At 45.5% G+C, this 19,128-nt stretch overlaps 1 pseudogene across 1 annotated transcript; it reads left to right on the top strand.

The window, feature by feature from the left end:
- Positions 1-12,115: 12,115 nt before the first annotated feature.
- LOC309890724 (zinc finger CCCH domain-containing protein 11A-like) lies at positions 12,116-18,230 on the top strand (annotated as a pseudogene). Its single transcript has 8 exons — positions 12,116-12,169; positions 12,370-12,489; positions 13,269-13,392; positions 13,823-14,025; positions 14,661-14,780; positions 15,286-15,344; positions 17,145-17,199; positions 17,722-18,230. The product of its transcript is annotated as a zinc finger CCCH domain-containing protein 11A-like (transcript).
- The last annotated feature ends 898 nt before the right edge of the window (positions 18,231-19,128 follow it).

Below are 19,128 nucleotides of genomic sequence, written 5' to 3'. Positions count from 1 at the left end.
CTTACCCTTCAGCAGCTGGTAGGAGCTGCAGTGCAGTCTAAATCCTATCGCCAGCAGCATTTCCAGACAACTCTGTAATCCTCAAACTTGGAATCAGTCTGTTTATACCACAGCAACAAAGAAACCCTGTTAGCACCAGCTGAAATGTACACAGTTAACGTGGAGGGAATTCTTTTTGTTCTTACTGACTTGATCTGTCAGACATGAAGGATTTAATACAGAAGGCCAGAGTTCTGTGTTCAAGGAAATCAATCTGTCAGTGGATACTGTATAGGGGAACTTGTATGACTTTCTGCTGCTTAAAAAGAATGTGATAAATAGATGTACAGCAGAACATCCTAGCTGTTTAAAGAAGCTTGCCATAGTGGATATTGCAGATATGTGAGACTGTGTCCGTAGTAAAGCATGGCTCTTGTTACAGGCAGAATTTTATGGAGAAAAAAAAACACAACAGTAACCTGAACGAGATTAATATGCTGTTCCACATCAAGACCATTTTGGAGGGATTGCTGATCAGATTTTCTTAACGAAATCTCCACGGATTTTATTTATTTTTTTTGTCCTATTCATGCACTCCTTTTCTTTCCTTCTAGCCCACTCAGCAGAGTGGAACTCGTAAATGTCCAGAGAAGAGCTTTGAAGAGAGACGGTGGGAGAAGTGGCAACAGAGAAAACAACAAGAGAAGCTTCGTCAGGAGGAAGCTGCTGTCAAATCTACTGCTGGCTTCTTTAATACTGAACCAGCAGGGAAAGTGGCAGCTCAATTTCAGGGCCAGGAAGCTAAAAGTAAGTGTTGAAGGTTAAGAGTTACTTAGGTTGTCTTCTGAAATACAGACAGAAGATGACAATTCTCATGCTGTAACTCTGGCTGGGTGCATTTTGCCACGCAATGCTACGAAGCGAAGGGTGTACTTTCTTTTTCTTAGTTTGTTTCTTTTCCTGCCAGCCAGATGTTAGGTAAGGAACGGGAGACTAGAAAATGCCACTACAAGTGTGGACTTTGTAGAACAGCTTAACTGTGGGACATCACTGCAAGGGAGAGGAAGCTGGTACAACAGTTGCATACACTCTTGTCCTACTATAACTGCTGCTTTTTCCTTTCCTAGCGGGAGCAGGACTTTAAATATAAAAGCTGTCTATATTTGTGAACCTAGCTTGCACTTAGGATTGCTATGTGTCGGAGGTGTCCCTTGTCCTGGATTATTATTTACTGTAGCTCTTCGGTTTCTTTGTTCCTTTGTATGGCTTGTTGGTAGACAGAGTTTCCTATGTGGAAAAGATTCCTGAGAATCCAGGCAATGGCGGTGTAATTGTGCTGGCCAAATGCATTTAAGTGTGTAGAAGGACTGTGGAAATGATTAAGAGAACCTGGATTTTTCCTGAGGCAGAGCAAGACTGTATCAGTTCTCTCTTGCTTTTACTCTAGCCAACTTTATGACACCTGCGAAGCCTTCGCGTGGGAACGTCACTTTCCCCAAGAAGAAGGCACTGAAACGTAAGGCACCTGGGAGTTATCCCTCTGCCATAGCAGCTGTGGAACTACAGACTGCCTTTGATGCTGACATGATGGGACCTCCAGCCAGAAAAGCAGCCATGGTAAGGCCAGGGGCTAATGCAGCGATGGATCCCTTGTTAAATTTCTACCCTCCTCTATTTGAAAAGGTGGAAAACTCAAACGTTCTGCAGGCCTTCTGTTTCCTTTGAAATCCAGTAGCTGTCTCCAGGATGCTTGTAGAACCCTTCTGTATTTATGAGATGAATGGCACTCTTTAACCGGTACTCTGATGCTGTGATTTCTCTGGTGTGGGGGATTTTGTCCATTAATGCCATGTTCTTAAAAGACACCAGATCATGAGTAACCTCCAGGTGAATGTGAACTTTCTTCAGGAGCACCTTGGTTTTGTATTTTGGCCACGGCTCCGCAATGCCAGAGGAGAAGCAGTGTGGAGGAAAAAGCTATTAAGGAATCTTTTACCCATGTGTCATAAATACTGTTTTGCTGCTTTCTAGGGTGTTTCAGACGTGCCGGAGCACGTCCCAGCCATCAGACTTGAAGAAAATCCCCCAAACAGGTGACAACCCCAACTTGCTCTTTTTCTTAATCAGTGTATATCCCCAGGGAAACATAAGTTCTGTCACATGTGGGAAAAAATGAGGGTTCTGAGATAATTAAAGCCCAAATCCATCAAAGGAATAAGTCACCTGAAACCACTTTCTAGCAGCTAGCAGGATTGCTTAATTAGGCTTTCTTGAAATGCTGCAAGTCAGCACAGCTTTCCGGTGACTTCTTGGGTTGTCTGAATACCTGAACGAGGATGAGGTGAAGTTCTACTTCCTCGTGAGGTGATAGATGATGAGTAGTGTCCTCTGCCTTTTGGTCCTCAAGAATGCCACCTCAACTCCAGGTGCCCTGGCTTCACAGATAAACCCCCAGACTGAAAAATGTACCTGGTAACGCATCGGGCTCTAAATGTAGCCCTGGGTTGATTGATAACAATCCCTGTGTAAGATTGAAGCATAGGAGGGCTTGCCTACAGTTTTAAGAGCCGGTTTGCAGGAAAGGGATTTCCCGTTAAGAAATGGCATATCCTGATTGTTCTTTCTTGCTCTCCCAAGACCTGAAGTGCGTCTTGGAAGCCCGGAAAGATTTGAGGAGCAGATGGAGATGGATCTCGAGACCTCGACCTCAGCTTCTTCCCAGCTAGAAGAGGCACGGACACGCCGGCTGAGTTCCACAGGGAACGCGCCCTTATCTGCGGATGAAGATTTTGAGAAGCTACTTTGGGAAATCTCAGGAGGCAGACTGGAAGCCGAAATCGACTTAGACCCAGGGAAGGACGAGGATGACCTCCTCCTTGAACTCTCCGAGATGATTGACAGTTGAACTGTGTAGTCCTATGGTAGAATTAAAAAAAAAAAAAAAAAAAAAAAATTAAAACTGTTCTTCTTGTTAGATACCCTGAGGTGATCCGTTTTCTAACTGAGGCTTTGCAATGAGACTTAAAGCACGGTCCGAAGTGGTAGAAATTGGCAGGATCTGCACTCAGTTGTCCTAAATTTCCCTGCTGGTCAGAGTTAAGGTCTTGTGCATCCGTTCTGTAACTACAGGTGGTTACCTTCGATATTGAGAGGACAAAGCACTTCTTTTGGCACAGAAAGATCTCCATTGGCACGCCATGGTGGCTGCAAATCGATCTTCTGATGGAGCGATGCTCTGAAGGCTTAAACGTAAAGCTTCTTCCTTCCTCCGCCCTTGGCACAACTCGATGTTGGGCACATTGTGAAGCTTCGGTGTTCTGATTTCTCGGACAGTTGATAGCCAAATCCTGGAGTTACTATGTCAACTCTTGACTTTTACTCGTGTATGCCATTGTTTTGACTGTACCCGTGTCAGATGATGAAGCTGTAGGGGTGGGAGGGAGCAGAATCGTTATTGCAGTGTGTTGTGGACCAAACTTGCTGCCAGGAGTGGGGGTGGGGGTCAGCCCACCCAGCCTTCCTTTCAATTATCAGGGGGGATCAAATGGTGAAAAGCAGCAGCTCTGCCATGCGGCTCCGCTACCCCCACTCCCTTCTCTTGTGCTGTACCAAAGTTCCCCCAGGCTTTGGTTGGTGCTTTTTGCTGGTGTGAGGACTCCGGGGCGAGCAGTCGGGACTCTGCCGCAGTTACGGGGTCGATGAAAGGTTGTTTAAGTGCCTCTTGGTTTTAAAACTTGCTCCCCTGAGCTGCTGGCTCTGCTGCCTGCTACAGCAAATGTTCGGGTGCCATCAGCATCGCGCTTGGGCGTGGGCACTGACCCTGCGGAGGACAGAGCTGAGATTCGGGTGTATTGTGTACCCTGCCACCAGCCATCGTTTTTTTTCCCCTAGCAGGTCAATTTTGAATTATTTTCCGAACTTTTCGCGGCACGGTAGGCTCTTCCCGCTATGATTTGTGAAGCTGTGGGGGCCCTCAGGCATTTGCTGCTGGCAGAGGAAAAGCGCTTGTCGAATTTGTTGTAAATACTTAATGTTTGGACAAAACCACGCGTCTCTGTCTGTGTGTGTGTGTGTGTGTGTGTGTGCTGTGACGCCCCGGCCCCACCAGGGAAAACCTCCGCCGACGAAACTGCTGCTGGAGCTCACGCAGGCCTTCATCGTGCCAAAGGACTTCACGGGGACTTCTGCCAGCTCAGTAATGGGGGAGAAAAAGCAAAATCAGGAGGAGAGCTCAGAGACTGCACCCACCTGCCCTCGCTTTCCCTTCACCCCAAGAAGCCCTGTTCTACCATCAGCCTTCGATTCTTCTGCCTGCGGTGCTGGGAGCGGGAGCGGCGAGGCGGCAGCAGCCATGGCGTACCGCGAGCAGGACCAGAAGGTGCAGAAGGTGATTGTGCAGCCCATCGTATCCTTCCTGCGGCTGGGGTGTGCCGGGGAGGTGGGTTGGGGGCGGCTCGGACCTCAGGGGGCTCGGCCCGGGCCTTGAGGCCTTGTCGCGGGGCCCTGAGGCCTCGCTGTGGGGTTTGGGGCCTTGTCCCGAGCCCGGAACTGTCGTCCCCGTGCTGAGCCCTTAACGCAGCGCCCCAGAACCTCATCTTCCGCTATCTGCAGAACGTGAGTACCGCGGGGAGGGGGCGGGGATGGGGATTTGGGAGGTGTGGGGGGAGTGGGGAGGGTCTGGGGATTCCCCTCGGTGAGTTTTCGGCTCCTGGCCGTGTCCCGGGACGGGTTTGTGGGGGATGGAGAGCTGTGCGGCGTGCTGGTGGGCACAAGGAGCCCAGCGTTTCCCCCTCGTGTAGCCGGGCGTGCAGGGGTGTTCCCTTGTGACTGGAAACGTGTTCTTCACCGAATGTGTAGTATTCACCCGATGGTATAACGCTCAAATGTCAGATTGCTCATTGAAACTGCCCCTGAGAGTTGCTCCTCGGAGCGTTTGGGAGCTGTCGTGGCTGTGGCTAGCAGGTATTTCTGAACACATGAGAGAACAAAAGTGCTCAGTGTTTGTGGCCCGACTTACTCTCCTCCTTCGTTCTGCAGAGGTCGAGGATCCAGGTGTGGCTCTATGAGCAGGTGAACATGCAGATAGAAGGCTGCATCATCGTGAGTATCCGCACGTCCCCATGTTTCATCTTTCATTTTGCCTCATTCACAATCGTGTTTTTTGGTCAAGAAAAGTTATCACAAGGAAAAAAAGATTTGTACTTCTCTGCCCTTCCCCTCGCCCTGCCCTTCCCTCCTGCTCCTGAGCCCTTCGTCAGGCCTTGCTGGGCCCTCTGTCCGGCTGTCTGTCCGTCCATCCGACCCTCTGGCCATCTGTCCCACCACCCTGCCCCGTCCCTGCCCTCTCCCTAAGGAAGCAAAGAGTCCCCGGGCTGCCTTCTTGGGGGGAGGGGGGGAAGTGGGGAGGTTCTGCTGAGAAAAAAATGAAAGATTTCCCCCTTAACGGGCACCTTGCGAGTTCTTTCGAGTTCCAACCTTCTGCCTTCCTTCCGTAGCAGTGCCTCTAAGGGGTGCGCTGTAAGGCAGCCCTCATCTGGCGCGTTGCTCCTCCGTTCCCCCAAGGAACTGCCTTCAGGATCTGACTAACTCTGGATGCACCCGGTTGTCGCCTTAATTTCTCCTTTAGCTTGCTGAAAACAAGCCGGTTGGGTGACCTTTTGCGTTTCTCGCTTAAAATTTGGATCGAGGAGGTCTGTGTTTCCTTACGCTGATGTCCACGCTGAAGGTGCAGAAGGGTTCCGTGCTGTTGCTTGGGTCAGCCTTGTTGCCAGGTTCAGAATGTTTAGCCTACCGGTGCTTCGGTGCTGTTGGGCTGCACTCAGAGTGTGAGCTCTGGGCGTTATTTCTCAAATACTGCGTTATTTGAGCATACAGACCCAAGATATTCTGCGGAGAGGTGATTTAAGGCACATCAGAACCACCGCTGTGGCGTGTGCCAGCGTCGGACGCCCGTTCGAGTGATCAGGCGGAGCAGGTGAGTTGAATTTGGTGCTGGGTGGCGAGGTGGTGTTGGGGGAAGAGCTAGGCTAAGGAGAGCTTCCTCTTGCTCTGCCCCTTCCCATCTCAAATGGCCGCTTCCTGGGGAGATGGGTTCATTTGGAGGTTAACTACAACGTTACAGTGCGGATGAGGAATCATCTTTAGTCCTGTAGGTATTTGCTGCCAGGCCGCAGCGTTGATTTCAGAAATTGTATTTAAAAAAGGGAAAAGAAAGGAAAGATGTATTCTTTAACATACTCTCTTTTCTCGGAGAGTAGATGGAGGAGCTTCAGCAGTGCCCTTCCTCCGGAAACGATTCCCAGTGTCTGCTCAGACACTGAGGAGGAAAATGGAGGAGAGCCACCCGATAGAAATAAAGGAAAGAAGGGGTCATGGATTAAGGGAAAAGCACTACTTAAAAAATTGGTGCTCTCTAAAAACGGGTTAAGGGTTTGGGACCTGCAGGTGCTGCCTACAGCTGTGTGCGTTGCAGTCGTGCCTGTTGCCACTGAGCAAAACGGGGAGAGCTGCTTTGTCGAACGCGGCGTGTTAAAGCACGTGCCACTGCCTGGAAGAAAAGCACGGACTTCCCTCGTGTGGGACTTCTTCCCTAGCGAAATGGTTTCCCAAAAGCTGTGAATGTTTAAAAGAAAAACAAACAAACAAACAAACAAAAAAATAAAACACCAACGTTGAGAGTGGTGAGGCAGATCCTCACGTGGGGACTCAGAATCAGCGGTGACATCACCATGCGAAGCATTGTGTGCGCTTCGGGTTGGGGCTGCTGCGAGCCTCGCAGCGGGGAGGGAGAGCGGATCCGGGGTGCCTCTGTGTCAGCCCTCTGCCCTGGTGGCTTCGTGAGCACTGAGAGTTTGACTCCTGTGTTCCCAGCTTTCGCTTCCGCACCTGCGGTGTGGCAGAGCCAGCGAGCTGCTTGCTCAGCTGGAGGAGGAAGAGGAGTGACCTCAACATTGCCGAGGTAAAGCACAATTACTGAAAAGATTTGGCAAAGATGTGGGTTGTACCAGCGCGGCTGCTGCAGCTGCAGCAGATCCTGGAGCATTGGAGAAGATAGAGAGGGGTTTCTTCATGAAAAGAATGCTGTTAAAAGTGTTTTCATGCCAGAAATTAGGATAAACGCCTCTGTTGTTTGACATCCTCTATTGAGCTGGCACATTGGCATTACAGCGTACCTGGCACGCTGTTTGTATTAAAAAAAAAAAAGGTATTTTATTCAGGGCAGGCCAGAAACCTGCCTTGGCACTTGCACATCGCAGCAATGCTTACAGACCCTGCATCCTGGCTGCCAGGCCAGGATCTAAATCCGATGGTGCTGTTGGTAAACTGAAGCTCAGGAAGCGCTTCTGGGTTTTTCTGTCCTTCCATGTGAATTTTTACCCTGTGAAGATGGTGTATGAAGCTATTTTCGTAACAACAAATAGGTTTAAAAGCAGTTTCAGTTTAACATCTACACGCTTGGGTGTTATTAACAGAGCTTTGTATACTGAGCTGGTGCTTGGTAGGAGAAAAACCATCAATCTTACCTGGGAAACCTGGACCCCCTCAGCTACATACTGCTGTGAGGAAACTCAGATGTAAGAACACACTTAAATAACACCTCACCAGAGCTGTTGTGCTCCTGACCACCAAAGGCACCTTTTTCCAACACCGTCGTACTGGAAGTTGATGCAGCTGGTTCCATCCGTAAAGTGTGACTGTACAGTGCTGTAAAAGAACTATTTTTTCACAGCTTTGGAGAAAGTGAAGCAGAGAAAACCACGCATAACCACTGATACCTGGACCCCAAACTGCCACAGACTGACAGTGATGCCCACTGGATATCTCCTGATACCCTGCTGCCTTCTGACTGCTCCAGCAGAAGTCCCGTTTTAATTAGCCAGCAGGTCCCTCTGAGGGAGGGACTTTGCTAAAACTCCTGCCGTAGGAAGTATCCTACGGGAGCCAAGTTGCTAAACTGATGTGTGGTTTTCCCTTAACCCCCTCACCCCTGACTTTCCAGCTCCTGACGACACTGCCAACGTGTGCAGTGTCACCGTGTGCCATCTAGGTGCCAGCTGCCATGGTTTATATATTGTAAAATTAGTGATTTGGGACTCGTGAGCACTGAGGAGAGGCTAGCAATTGCTTAAGAGCTTTCCTTGTGTCGCTCTGGGGCAGGGAGATGGGTGAAACATCTTAGGCTTGAAAGTGATTCCCTGCAGAGTGACGTGCTCAGATCTGCACAACAGATCTGTCGTTTTGGTCACCTTATTAGATCCCTGCTTGAGAGGTTGCTTGCAAGAATCGATTCCTCTTCACCTTGATGTGTCAAGCTAAAGACAAATCTGTGCCGAAGCACTGTTTGATCAGACGAGTGCCTCGGTTCAGGATTGTTCTTTGACAGCTACAGAAACAGCAGGACGATCAGCGCCTTCAGGAACAGATGAATTTGATCTTGAGGCTGTCGTAAAACAGGTCCCTGAAGTTTGAAGACTCTTCAAATAGTTTGGGCCAGCAAGGAGCAGCTGTACGTGGCGGCTGCGGTAACTCGGGGCTCCGAGTCTCAGAGAGCGTGTTGACAGGTGACCCCCAGCTGGCTGCTGGAGGAAGCTGAGGCAGCGTTCAGCTCTAACCTTTGCCTTCTTGGCTGGCATCTTTGCACTCCTGCTGTCAGTGGGTGTTGAGTGTCCTTCCCGGCAGCCTCAGAACGTGCCCTCAGATGTAGGCAGCGTTTAGCAGCTAGAATTCCCTCAAATAGAAAGAGTACAAATGATGCGTTTTCTGCTTTTGCTTTGGAACTCTTAGCTTGAGGTTTTCCTGCAGGCCTTGAGGTTTCTTGCAGCAGCAGGGATGAGTTCTGTTAGCAAGAGGCTGTTCTGTGCTTCGACTGTGGGAAGATGAATGGTTACGTGTGCACCGTTAAATATAACTTGACAGCTAGCACACCGCACTTGCAGCCTGTGGGGTGCTTTAACAAGCAGGTAAATCAGCAGAGGCTGTTTTGCAGCCGGGGTGATGCTGGGTGATTAAAAAGCAGGGGCAGAACAAGGAGTTTCTAGTGTTTGTTCTTGCTTGTCATCCGACTCTCCACTTCCACTGTTCTTTAAAAAAACAAACAAACAAACAAACAAACAAACAAAAAAAACAAGCAAGGGGTAAGCATCTTAATATCTTTGTTATAAATGGAAGGCACAAAAGAGGCCAGCAACAGAGACTGTCCAAGAGAAATGCTTTGTGCTTTATAAACAAACAAGGAAGTACCCTTAGGTGGGTGTGATAATCCTCCTCTAATGCGTTTTTGGGGTGCAAAAATAGATTTGTTCCTTTCTTGCTCTTCTCTGCAGGACAAAGGCAGAATAGGCACTGCAAAGTTCGACCAGGGAGGTCAGTTTGTTCCGTACTGAGAAAGACAAGCCTGTAAAACAAACTAGACAGATTTTCTTTGTACTATTCATCTTCCTTCAGCAAAGGCAAAGCTTATGACACTTGTTGGTGTGTATTTCCAGACCCCCAGCTACTGGCACTGTAGCGCATCTCTAATTCTTTGGTACAAAAGGTTCAAAATCTCTTAATGCAAAAATTTTACCAGCACCCTGGAGCAAAAAAAAAGAAATCTAAAACCCTTACCAACTTCTATTACAGACCTGCTGAGTGCACCAGATTTACTCATTTTTATTCAGGCTTTCAGGGGCAACTTCAGTTGCTTTAGCGCTTGGATTGCTATGTTGGCAGATGTCAGTTTAAAAAAAAAAAAAAAAGCTTCTGATCTGGTCCATTCAGCTTTCCAATCTGAATGGACCAGATCCATTCAGATTCTGAACAGCGTTCCCGGTCTGTTCAGGAAAATGGAAGGCAACAAGCAAAATGATGAGCTCCTTGGGCAGTCAAAAGAGCTAAATCTGGAGAGTGTTTTGAGTCAAACTTCCATGCTAAGGAGCACCAGTAATTGTTAGAAGTAGCTGCAGAGGAACCTGCATGGCACTGGGTGTGTTTCTGAAGGTGCTAAAGGTCCGAAGTGACGATTCCTATCCATACTAAAGAAGAGAAGGAAACCTTGCACTTAACTACTGTTTTTATTCCCTTTGTCCAGCAGTCAAAAGCAGTAACTAATATGAGAACCCAACTTTTCCTCTCTTTATTTTAGATTTGGGAAAATTCCCTGCCAAAAAAATATTTCCTGGAAAATTCACTAGTGTTCGTGTGAGTAAAAGCTTCCAACCTTTTATTATTAATTTGTAAGAACTATTTCATCCACTTTTGTCCAGAAGAGTCAGCAATAATTTGCACAGAAATGTGCAGCGTTTTAATGAAAGGATTCAGAATCACTCTGAATTGAACTTTATCTGGTCTGGTTGCAGGTTTTGTGACATTTAGTGTCTTTAAAAAAAAAAAAAATCAAAATTTCTAGCTTCATATCAGAAAAAAAGAAAAAAAAATGCTTGTGGCGAAATAAAATCTGTTGCAGCTCTGCTCATCGAAAACTCATTGGCTGTTAAATTGGACCTAAGTCGTCTTCTCTAACCTTTCATGATCCTGCAGCAATGGATGATGATGGATATATGGATTAGGGAACAGCACGTGATGGCAAACCTGTGGTATTTGCTACAGCGCAGAAAGAAAAACCAAATTGCTTCCAAAAAATCAAAGTAATTCAAAATCCTTGGTATCATGCAGCCGTGCCACTGGCAAAGTGAGCATTCCCCTGCCTCTCAAAGCTTGCTGTACCCTTGATCTGCTGTCTTGCTGCTGTTAATTGATTGCAACTCTACGTGTCTGATCAGGGCTACGAGTTGTTCTCGATATGGAGATCATACAACATCTACTGTGCACGCTTGTGTGCATAGATATGTTTATCCTGTATGCATGTACATCCGTATGCATATTTGTGTGCTGGCCCCCAGATCCCTCATGTTACAAAGCATCGGCCTCGAAGGCATACTCATCAAAATCTTTTGTAGAGCCTCCATTTTTTTCTAGTTCCCTCAAAATGAGAGAATTTTTACGCGCTCTCTGTGTCGAAAAGGCAAAAATTCTGATTTTCACTGTCGCTCTAGCTAACTTTCTCTCACTCCCTCCTCGTGTGTGTATAAACACAGATGTGTGTATGCGTATGCACATCTGTGGCTTTAGATGCACTGGTATGTTTTTTGCTGTACAGGTAATAAAGACGGGGAAAGGCTTTTGTGTTTTCTTAATAGGTGAAGAAATCTTGAAGACCAGAGATTGGAACATGCTGAATTTTAAATTAAAAAAAAAAAAAAAAAAAGTTAAATTGTCCGGCTGTGGAAGATGGAGCCTCATTTTTGCAGCCACTTTGAATCACGAGTTCATCTCTAAATGCACTGTTGTTTTTTTTTTGTTTTTTTGTTTGTTTTGGTTTTTGTTTTTTATTTTTTTGAAGAGCTAACTAACCCTGGCTGCATCCAGTCTGAGAGAGCATTCAAATGGACTTGCTTCCTCTCTTAGTTATAAGCTGTTTAAAAGCGCATCCTATGTTTGAATTGTGGATGAGAGGTTCCCTTGGCAAAGTGAGGAGGAAAATTCTTCCTACCCCTTTATTATTAATTCACGGATTCAGTCTTGGTTCGGCCTACAGGAGCAGTTAACTGGAAGCCTTTGAAGATCGATAACTTTGCTGAGGTTGTCCAGGTAGGTGAAATCGAAGACCCACAGGGCCTGGAACGTGCTGTTTAATGCGTCCTAACTGTGTTCTAGAGAAGTTATTTGTAGCCATAGTTGATTATTGACTTGCATGTATCATCAGGTGGTTTTTTAAGGAGTGACTCCGTTTTCAGGCTTCCAGATGTGCTCCAGGTCATATTATTGAGGATGTGGAAGAGAACGCTTGCTGACAAAGCTCCTGGCAGCTTTACAGAACTTTAATATTTAGTTAGTTCATGTAACAGCTGATTTCAAGGCTTTGCTCTCTTTGAGAGACTGATAACTTGATTTGATTAACTGAAGAAAGCTGGAAAAATGTCCGTTCCTCATTATTTTTCACTTGTTACTTTCTTTCGGGTTACTTTTAAAAAGAAGATTTCACTGATCACAAGCCAGTAGAAGACTTTCAGCCCAAGCAAGGGTGAAGACAGCTCTCTCCAAGAGCAGAGGAAGTCCCTGTGGAGAGAACCCGAGCTTGTTAGCAGAACTCGTCGGCATGTCTAAACAAGGAGACGATTGCTACTTCTATTTCTATTCTACCTGTAGCAAGGTATGGCTGGCTTTCCTTTGCTTTGCTTTTTTTCCCCCTTTTTTTCAGGAAGGAGTAGATTAGGAGGAGGAAGCACACTGGTCTTTGGTTAACTTGAGAACCAGATAGATTGTGAATTCAGTTGTAGCACCATTAGGCAGCAGCATGGCCATTTTTGAGGCTGTACTCTATTTTCCTTGTTGGTTTCCTTTTGGTTCCAGGGAGACAAATGTGCCTACCGCCACTGCGAAGCTGCTCTGGGCAATGAGACGGTCTGCAAGCTGTGGCAGGAGGGTCGTTGTTTCAGGAATGTCTGCCGATTCAGACACATGGAAATTGACGTGAGTGCCTAACAATGTGTTCTCAAAATAAATCCACAAAAGCATTTTTCAGTGCCGTAGGTGTACTGATTGTGCTTTTGCAGGATAGATTTGTTTGCTTCAAAATCATACTGGTTTCTGTTACCAAGAGAGGGGGTGGGAGGAAGCAGAGGGAAATAAAATCAATGCCTTAGGTATGTCTTAGCAAGATATTTGTTTATTTTTTTTTATTAGATGCTGACAGTTTTCTCAAGAGATGCAGAATAGCTGTTAAATAGACTGCTAAAACCTGCTGGAGCAGGGGGGTAATAAACAGGCTGTTCTATCCTCATGGGAGCAGGCTTGATAATGAACTATCAGGTGTCTTCTGACCCACAGTCCTTCAGATAACGCTGTTGTAGCTGCCTGGGGTAGGAAGTGGGGAAAGTTAAAGGTGCAGCAGAACTAAGTCTCCAAGAAGTAGTTCTAGACAGGGTTAACCTAGGCAATTTCAGATGTTCTTTTTCCCTCTGAATAATCCTAGTATAATCCTAGGTGTATTAGTTTAAGCCACCCTCAACTGATGTCTGAGAGTGCCTGTCTTCTCAAACTGAGTGATGACCAAACTAAATGTGCATAGTGGTTACAGCTTATGCAAACTTTGTGAATATGCCCAGAAATACTACACTTAACTGAGAAACTGACCTTTGGAATGATGTTTCAGCACTGTGTTGTGACAGCTGTCACGATCTGGAGCTGTGCATCTCTTTGCAAGCCTCAGGTGCATGTTATCACGAGCTTTTCTTTCTTTCTGTCTTCAGAAAAAGCGCAGTGAGATTCCTTGCTACTGGGAGAACCAGCCGGGAGGCTGTCAGAAAGCCAACTGTGCTTTTCATCATGCAAAGGGACGTTACATCGACGGACAATTCCTACCACCAAGCAAGAGTGAGTTTAGGTCCTTTTTCTTTATGCGCTGAAGAATTAATTTTGAGTAGTACTTAGTGGGTGCCAATCCTGTAGGGGGCGTCAGGTAACTGTTCATTTGTGAGTGCAGGAAAAGGTCTGCAGTCATAGGTGTACTGCACCGAGTGTACTGCTGGTGTTTGTTTTCTGCTTTCGTGCTCAGCTTCTCTTTGCTTAGTGTGATGTTTGCCTTGCAGTTTGCTTCCTGTTGTTTCCTCTTTTGCTGGGTGGTAGGGAGATGTGTTGTTGTTCGAAGGGAAGTCATTGTTCACGGCGTAAGCAGTGATGGGATGGGCAAAAGGAGATGCTGAACTCGTTGTCTGTGCGGGTTATCTGCCTTTGCTACCATCTCTTTGCATTGTGGTCAAAGTTTTAAACTGCCATATTACCGATGATCCTCCTCTTCCTCTAGCTACACTGCCAAGTCCGCCTGAGTGCGCGGACAATGATCTGAAAGTGGCTCAGATGTCACTGCAGCAAAACAAACTTTCTGTCCAGTCAAATCCCTCTCCACAGCTAAGGGGGTGACGAAAGTGGAAAACTCTGAAAATGTCCCAAGCCCTACACACCCTCCAGTTGTAATCAATGCTGCAGATGATGATGAAGATGATGATGGTGAGCATGTTTTGGTTCTTGGAAGGAATTTGTGCTGTAAATGATTGTGTAAATCTTTGGTTCTTGAAGGAATCTGTGCTGTAAATGAATGTGTTAAATCTTTGTTTCTTGAAGGAATTTGTGCTGTAAATGAATGTGTTAAATCTTTGGTTCTTGAAGGAATTTGTGCTGTAAATGAATGTATAAATCACAGATGACCTGAGGTCTGACTAGCAATAGGGCAGGCAGTCTGGCCAGGTCACTGGTGGCTTTGTCTGGCAGTCAGTGGACAGAAGCTGAAACGTTGGAGGAAAGCTTAGAACCACTCCTGGCTTTAGCTGGTCTTTTGTGTAAAGTTCTATGTGAAACTAGGAAGGAAATTTCTTTTTTCTGTCTGAAGAGCAATGTGTTGTGTAGTAGTTAAAGCTGCAGAGAGAATCTAGAGTCCTAGATGTTTTGTCCTAGTGTATTCTACTTAGGAGTTCATCAGGTCAGTGTAGCTGTTTAAAAACAAACAAACAAACAAACAAACAAACAAAAAAACAAAACAGCAACAAAGTTTTTTATATGAACCATGGGCTGAAGTGTCACTGCATGAGCTACGTAATCATGACCAACCTGGTCTATGCATAACTGAATCGATTTTTCCCCTTCAGACCAACTTTCTGAGGAAGGAGAAGAAACTAAAACTCCCGTCCAGCATCCAGCTGCGGAAGGCAAAAATGGATTACGGGTGATTTCCACTCGGAAAGGCAGTTCTACTACTACTAAACAAGGTATGCCAGCACCTTAGTAGGATAAATCAGAAGAACTTGACAGTTAAGTCAAAAGCAGCGTGGTGTAAAAACACAACAAAATGTAGGGGTGCTGAATGGAGTCGGTTATTTCCATGATCTCATTTCTGCCATTAATACCATCATGTGCCCATTGGGTCAGAAAGGTGAACTCCTTTTCTTTACTTTTGGAGAACAAAACAGGGCCACAGCATGGAGTTTAAATGGCTGCACGTGCAGCCTTGCAACCACTGTTGATAAGCCATATCTAACAATAGAGGGATCTAATATCGTGTAAATGGATTAAAATTAAAACTACATTTTGAACCCTGAAGGATGAAAGGAGGGGCAAAATGCCATTGGTTCTATGGCTCTTTCACTTGTGAGGAGTGTTGACAGGCTTTATTCGAAATACTTCAGAAAGTTCCTGAGCGCTAAGAAGCCTGAGGACCTGTGGTCCTCAGTGAGTGCCTCTAAGCCTGTCTCATGAACTGTTTCCTGTTTTCAGAGGGCAATCTGAATTTTGGAATAAAAACACTTGAGGAAATCAAATGGCAGAAGATGAAGGAAAAAAATAAGAGACACGGTGGTGAGTTAATATTGCCTACTTTCTTATCCTGTTCACGGCAGGTGATGGTGACTGGGAGCTGCTTGAGGGACAGACTTCCATTTTTAGCTGGGGGCATAAAGCAACCTGATTCTCAGCCAGCTGGTATTCTAAATGGGAGTTCAAAGGGCAACCAGAGGCAAATTAGTCACCTCTCTTCTTTACATGCTCTGCTTGCTGTATTTTTGACAGTAACAAGTCATTTAAAGTTTTTTGTTCTTTGTGATAGTTTTTTATGTTGGGTAAACTTCCTTACGTTTTGGTTGCTCTGAACAGAAGGTTCTTCAAGATCTTCTCTTCGTCCCGTTGATTCTATGATTTTTCCTGCTCCAGAAGAGGAAAACGTCCGGACAGTGGTGAGAACTGTGACAGTGTCTTCCAAGAAAGGTAATAATGAATGCTTTTGTTTTGATTTCATTACTCCTAAACTGGAGGGTTAAGCAATAATTAAAACAATTCACCCATGTTAGCCTTCTGGTGCTGCCTTCTGTTCAAAACGTGCTTTTATGCTTAAAGTCCCTGGTTGTACTGGAAAGATTTGGTGCTCAGGTTAAGTGCAGTGGCAGGAGAGAAAAAAAAAAGTGTCAGTATGCCAATAGGGGGGTAACTGAAAACCAGAAGAGTAACGAGAAGAGCGAGCTGTAGAAGCCAGTGCTATATAAGAAGCAATTTCTGAAGCATTAAAGAGGCGTACAGTGGCAGGTGTGGACACAGTATGACAGGAGTTTGTGTATAAATTGTTTAGAGCTGTGCAAATGCCTTTTAAAGGGAAAAAAGTGTGGAAGTACTTTTACTCGTAGACATTCACCTTAGAAAGGAATATTTCTCAGCATTTGCACCTAAGAATATTCTGCTTGCTTATGCAGCTTTGTTCTGCACAAAGTATAGGTGTCAAGCAGACTCAGATTCACTCTCCACTATCTCAGCTGGAATTTGAAGCAAGCACTGAGACTATTAATATTTTTTTTCCATGTTAATTATAGTTAAAATATGAGTTTATGTGGTTTAGCTGTCAAAAGAGTGTCTGACTGGGGTTTTTTGGACATGGGCTAACAGGATAATATTTCTGTTGGCTACTGGTTTCTGTGAAATAGAAAAAAAAATTCCCTTTTGTTTTAGGGGAGGAACCTGTGGTTCGAGTAGATCTTGCTGATAGACAAGGAAAACGGAAAGCCTCCGCGGGTGAGAACTTTTTACGAGCTGTTACGTAGGTGCTGCCTTCTATATATGACTGCATTAAAGAGTATTTGGGATGTATGAAAGGAAAATACATTGCAGTGGAGATCTGTGTTGACTGCAGAAATGGCAAAAAAAAAAAAAAATCATTTAGCAGCTGAAAGGCAATTCTATGAAAATATGCTTGAAAAAGAGAAGCTTATTGTTGACTGTTCTCAAACCTTCCTGCAAAGAAAAGTTCTTACAATATTCCTTGTTTTCTCTGAAGATGATGTAAGCAGCCTTCCAGTGAAGCGCAGCCTTGCTGAAAGGCTGGGGAAGAAGGTAGAGGCTCCGGGAAATGCTGACAAAGCACCCAAGAGAGAGACAGGTACTAAACGGGCATCTGGATTGGATTCCTGGGTTTCGTATTTAGTCTTTCTGTTTGTCCTTTTCCAGTGATGTTTCTTTTTGCATGTTGGCTGAGGTCGTAATCACTGGGATTCAAAGTCACCTTTCCTGTCTTGTTTTGAAATGTGAACCTGAAGTTGACATTATGCAGCCTCCCTAATTCGTTCTTTTTCTGTTTTGCAGTTCGAGTTCCCAAGTCTCTGAAGGACAGGCTGGGATTACCTCCTAAGCAGACCAGTACTGAGAGAGGTAACAGCTAGATATTAAATATGCTTTCTCCTCCTTCCTTTCCACGAACTTGGACTGCTTTCATACATCCCTACAAACTAATTTAAACGAAAACAAAGAACTGACGCCTCTTGCTTGAGTGCTGAAGCTCTTCTGACAGCCACTATCAGAACTCTGGCTCTAGGTGTGTGTTTATTTTCTACTTGTGCCTTGTCGAGGTTTTTAGCTGCTTCTGTGAACCGTTACGTACAATTAGAATAGAACCACTGCCAGGAGCAGGAATTTGAAATGCAGTCTGAAAAAGTAATAAAGTAAAGCAGCATTTCTGTGTAGCAGTTCTCTCTGGATAGGGCTGGTCTTCAAAATACAAGTGGCTCAGAGGAGGAGGAGAATGTTGTTCTAAGGATTGCATTGTTCTAAGATGCATTATTGGGAACGCTCAAGATGAGTTTTCCTTAGTGCTCTGACAAATTTTGGAGACTTAAAATATTGCTGGACTCTCTTTAAATGTTGGTGCTTCTCCTCATTTCTTGATGATGACAGGGAAGGCTGCCAAGCCGATGGGAGAGATCCATGTGAAAACACTGGAGGAAATCCGTCGTGAGAAAGCTCTTCAGAGACGCGAAACTCAAGCCAAAGCCGAGGCTGAAGGGCATGGTAAAACTGAAGATTCCAGCGCAGGGGCAAGAGCTGCTCGTGCAGGTCGCATCCAAACTTTCTCTGAAGCCTTGTCCGAAAAAAAGAATAATCGCTTGGTAGAAGAGAAGAAAAAAGCAGGAGAATGCCATAGCAAGAGCAAAATTCAGGGTGAGTCCAAGAAGCAGCTCGCTCTGTCCGGGCCCAGCAAAGGGCAGGCGAAGGAGCCGGCAGGAAAAGTCAAGCCGGAAGGAGAAGTGCGTGTTAAAACCTTGGAAGAAATAAAGCGTGAGAAAGCTCTGCGGATGCAGCAGAGTGAAGGAGATGTGCCAGCTCCCTCAGCACAACCCGGACCTGCCCCAGCAGAGCAGAAATCTTTATGGAGCACAAAACTAACAGGTAATAAGATGCTTTAATGCCTGCCCCAGTGAGGTGCTTCCCATATTGAGCAAGTTCAGTTTGCTCAGGATCTGCTTCATGGATAAATGCTGAATGGCTTGCACATTGTAGCCTTTCTCTCTCTCTCTCTCATGGGACACAAGGAAATAAATGCACAAAGGAAACAAGTACCCAGCTTTCTTTATTTCTGCCGTTGACAACACTTTTTTTTTGTCTTTTTTTAAAGCACCTGAAAAAGAAGAAAAGAAGGCAGTGGAATTGAACCGGCCTTTTCCTAAACTTTCCTCTGGACCTGATGTACAGGTGAGTCCTCTGTGAAGACACACATACATTCGTACAATTTCTGATAATTCTGACAAGTTTTGTTACTCACCGTGTGCCACCCTCTTGAGTGTGTTCTTACCCTTCAGCAGCTGGTAGGAGCTGCAGTGCAGTCTAAATCCTATCGCCAGCAGCATTTCCAGACAACTCTGTAATCCTCAAACTTGGAATCAGTCTGTTTATACCACAGCAACAAAGAAACCCTGTTAGCACCAGCTGAAATGTACACAGTTAACGTGGAGGGAATTCTTTTTGTTCTTACTGACTTGATCTGTCAGACATGAAGGATTTAATACAGAAGGCCAGAGTTCTGTGTTCAAGGAAATCAATCTGTCAGTGGATACTGTATAGGGGAACTTGTATGACTTTCTGCTGCTTAAAAAGAATGTGATAAATAGATGTACAGCAGAACATCCTAGCTGTTTAAAGAAGCTTGCCATAGTGGATATTGCAGATATGTGAGACTGTGTCCGTAGTAAAGCATGGCTCTTGTTACAGGCAGAATTTTATGGAGAAAAAAAAACACAACAGTAACCTGAACGAGATTAATATGCTGTTCCACATCAAGACCATTTTGGAGGGATTGCTGATCAG

Source organism: Aythya marila (assembly GCF_965140915.1).
Source record: "Aythya marila genome assembly, contig: HAP1_HAP1_SCAFFOLD_221, whole genome shotgun sequence".
Lineage (NCBI taxonomy): Eukaryota > Metazoa > Chordata > Aves > Anseriformes > Anatidae > Aythya > Aythya marila.
Note: the sequence above shows the minus strand (reverse complement) of the source record. Positions and strands in the feature narration are given on the sequence as shown.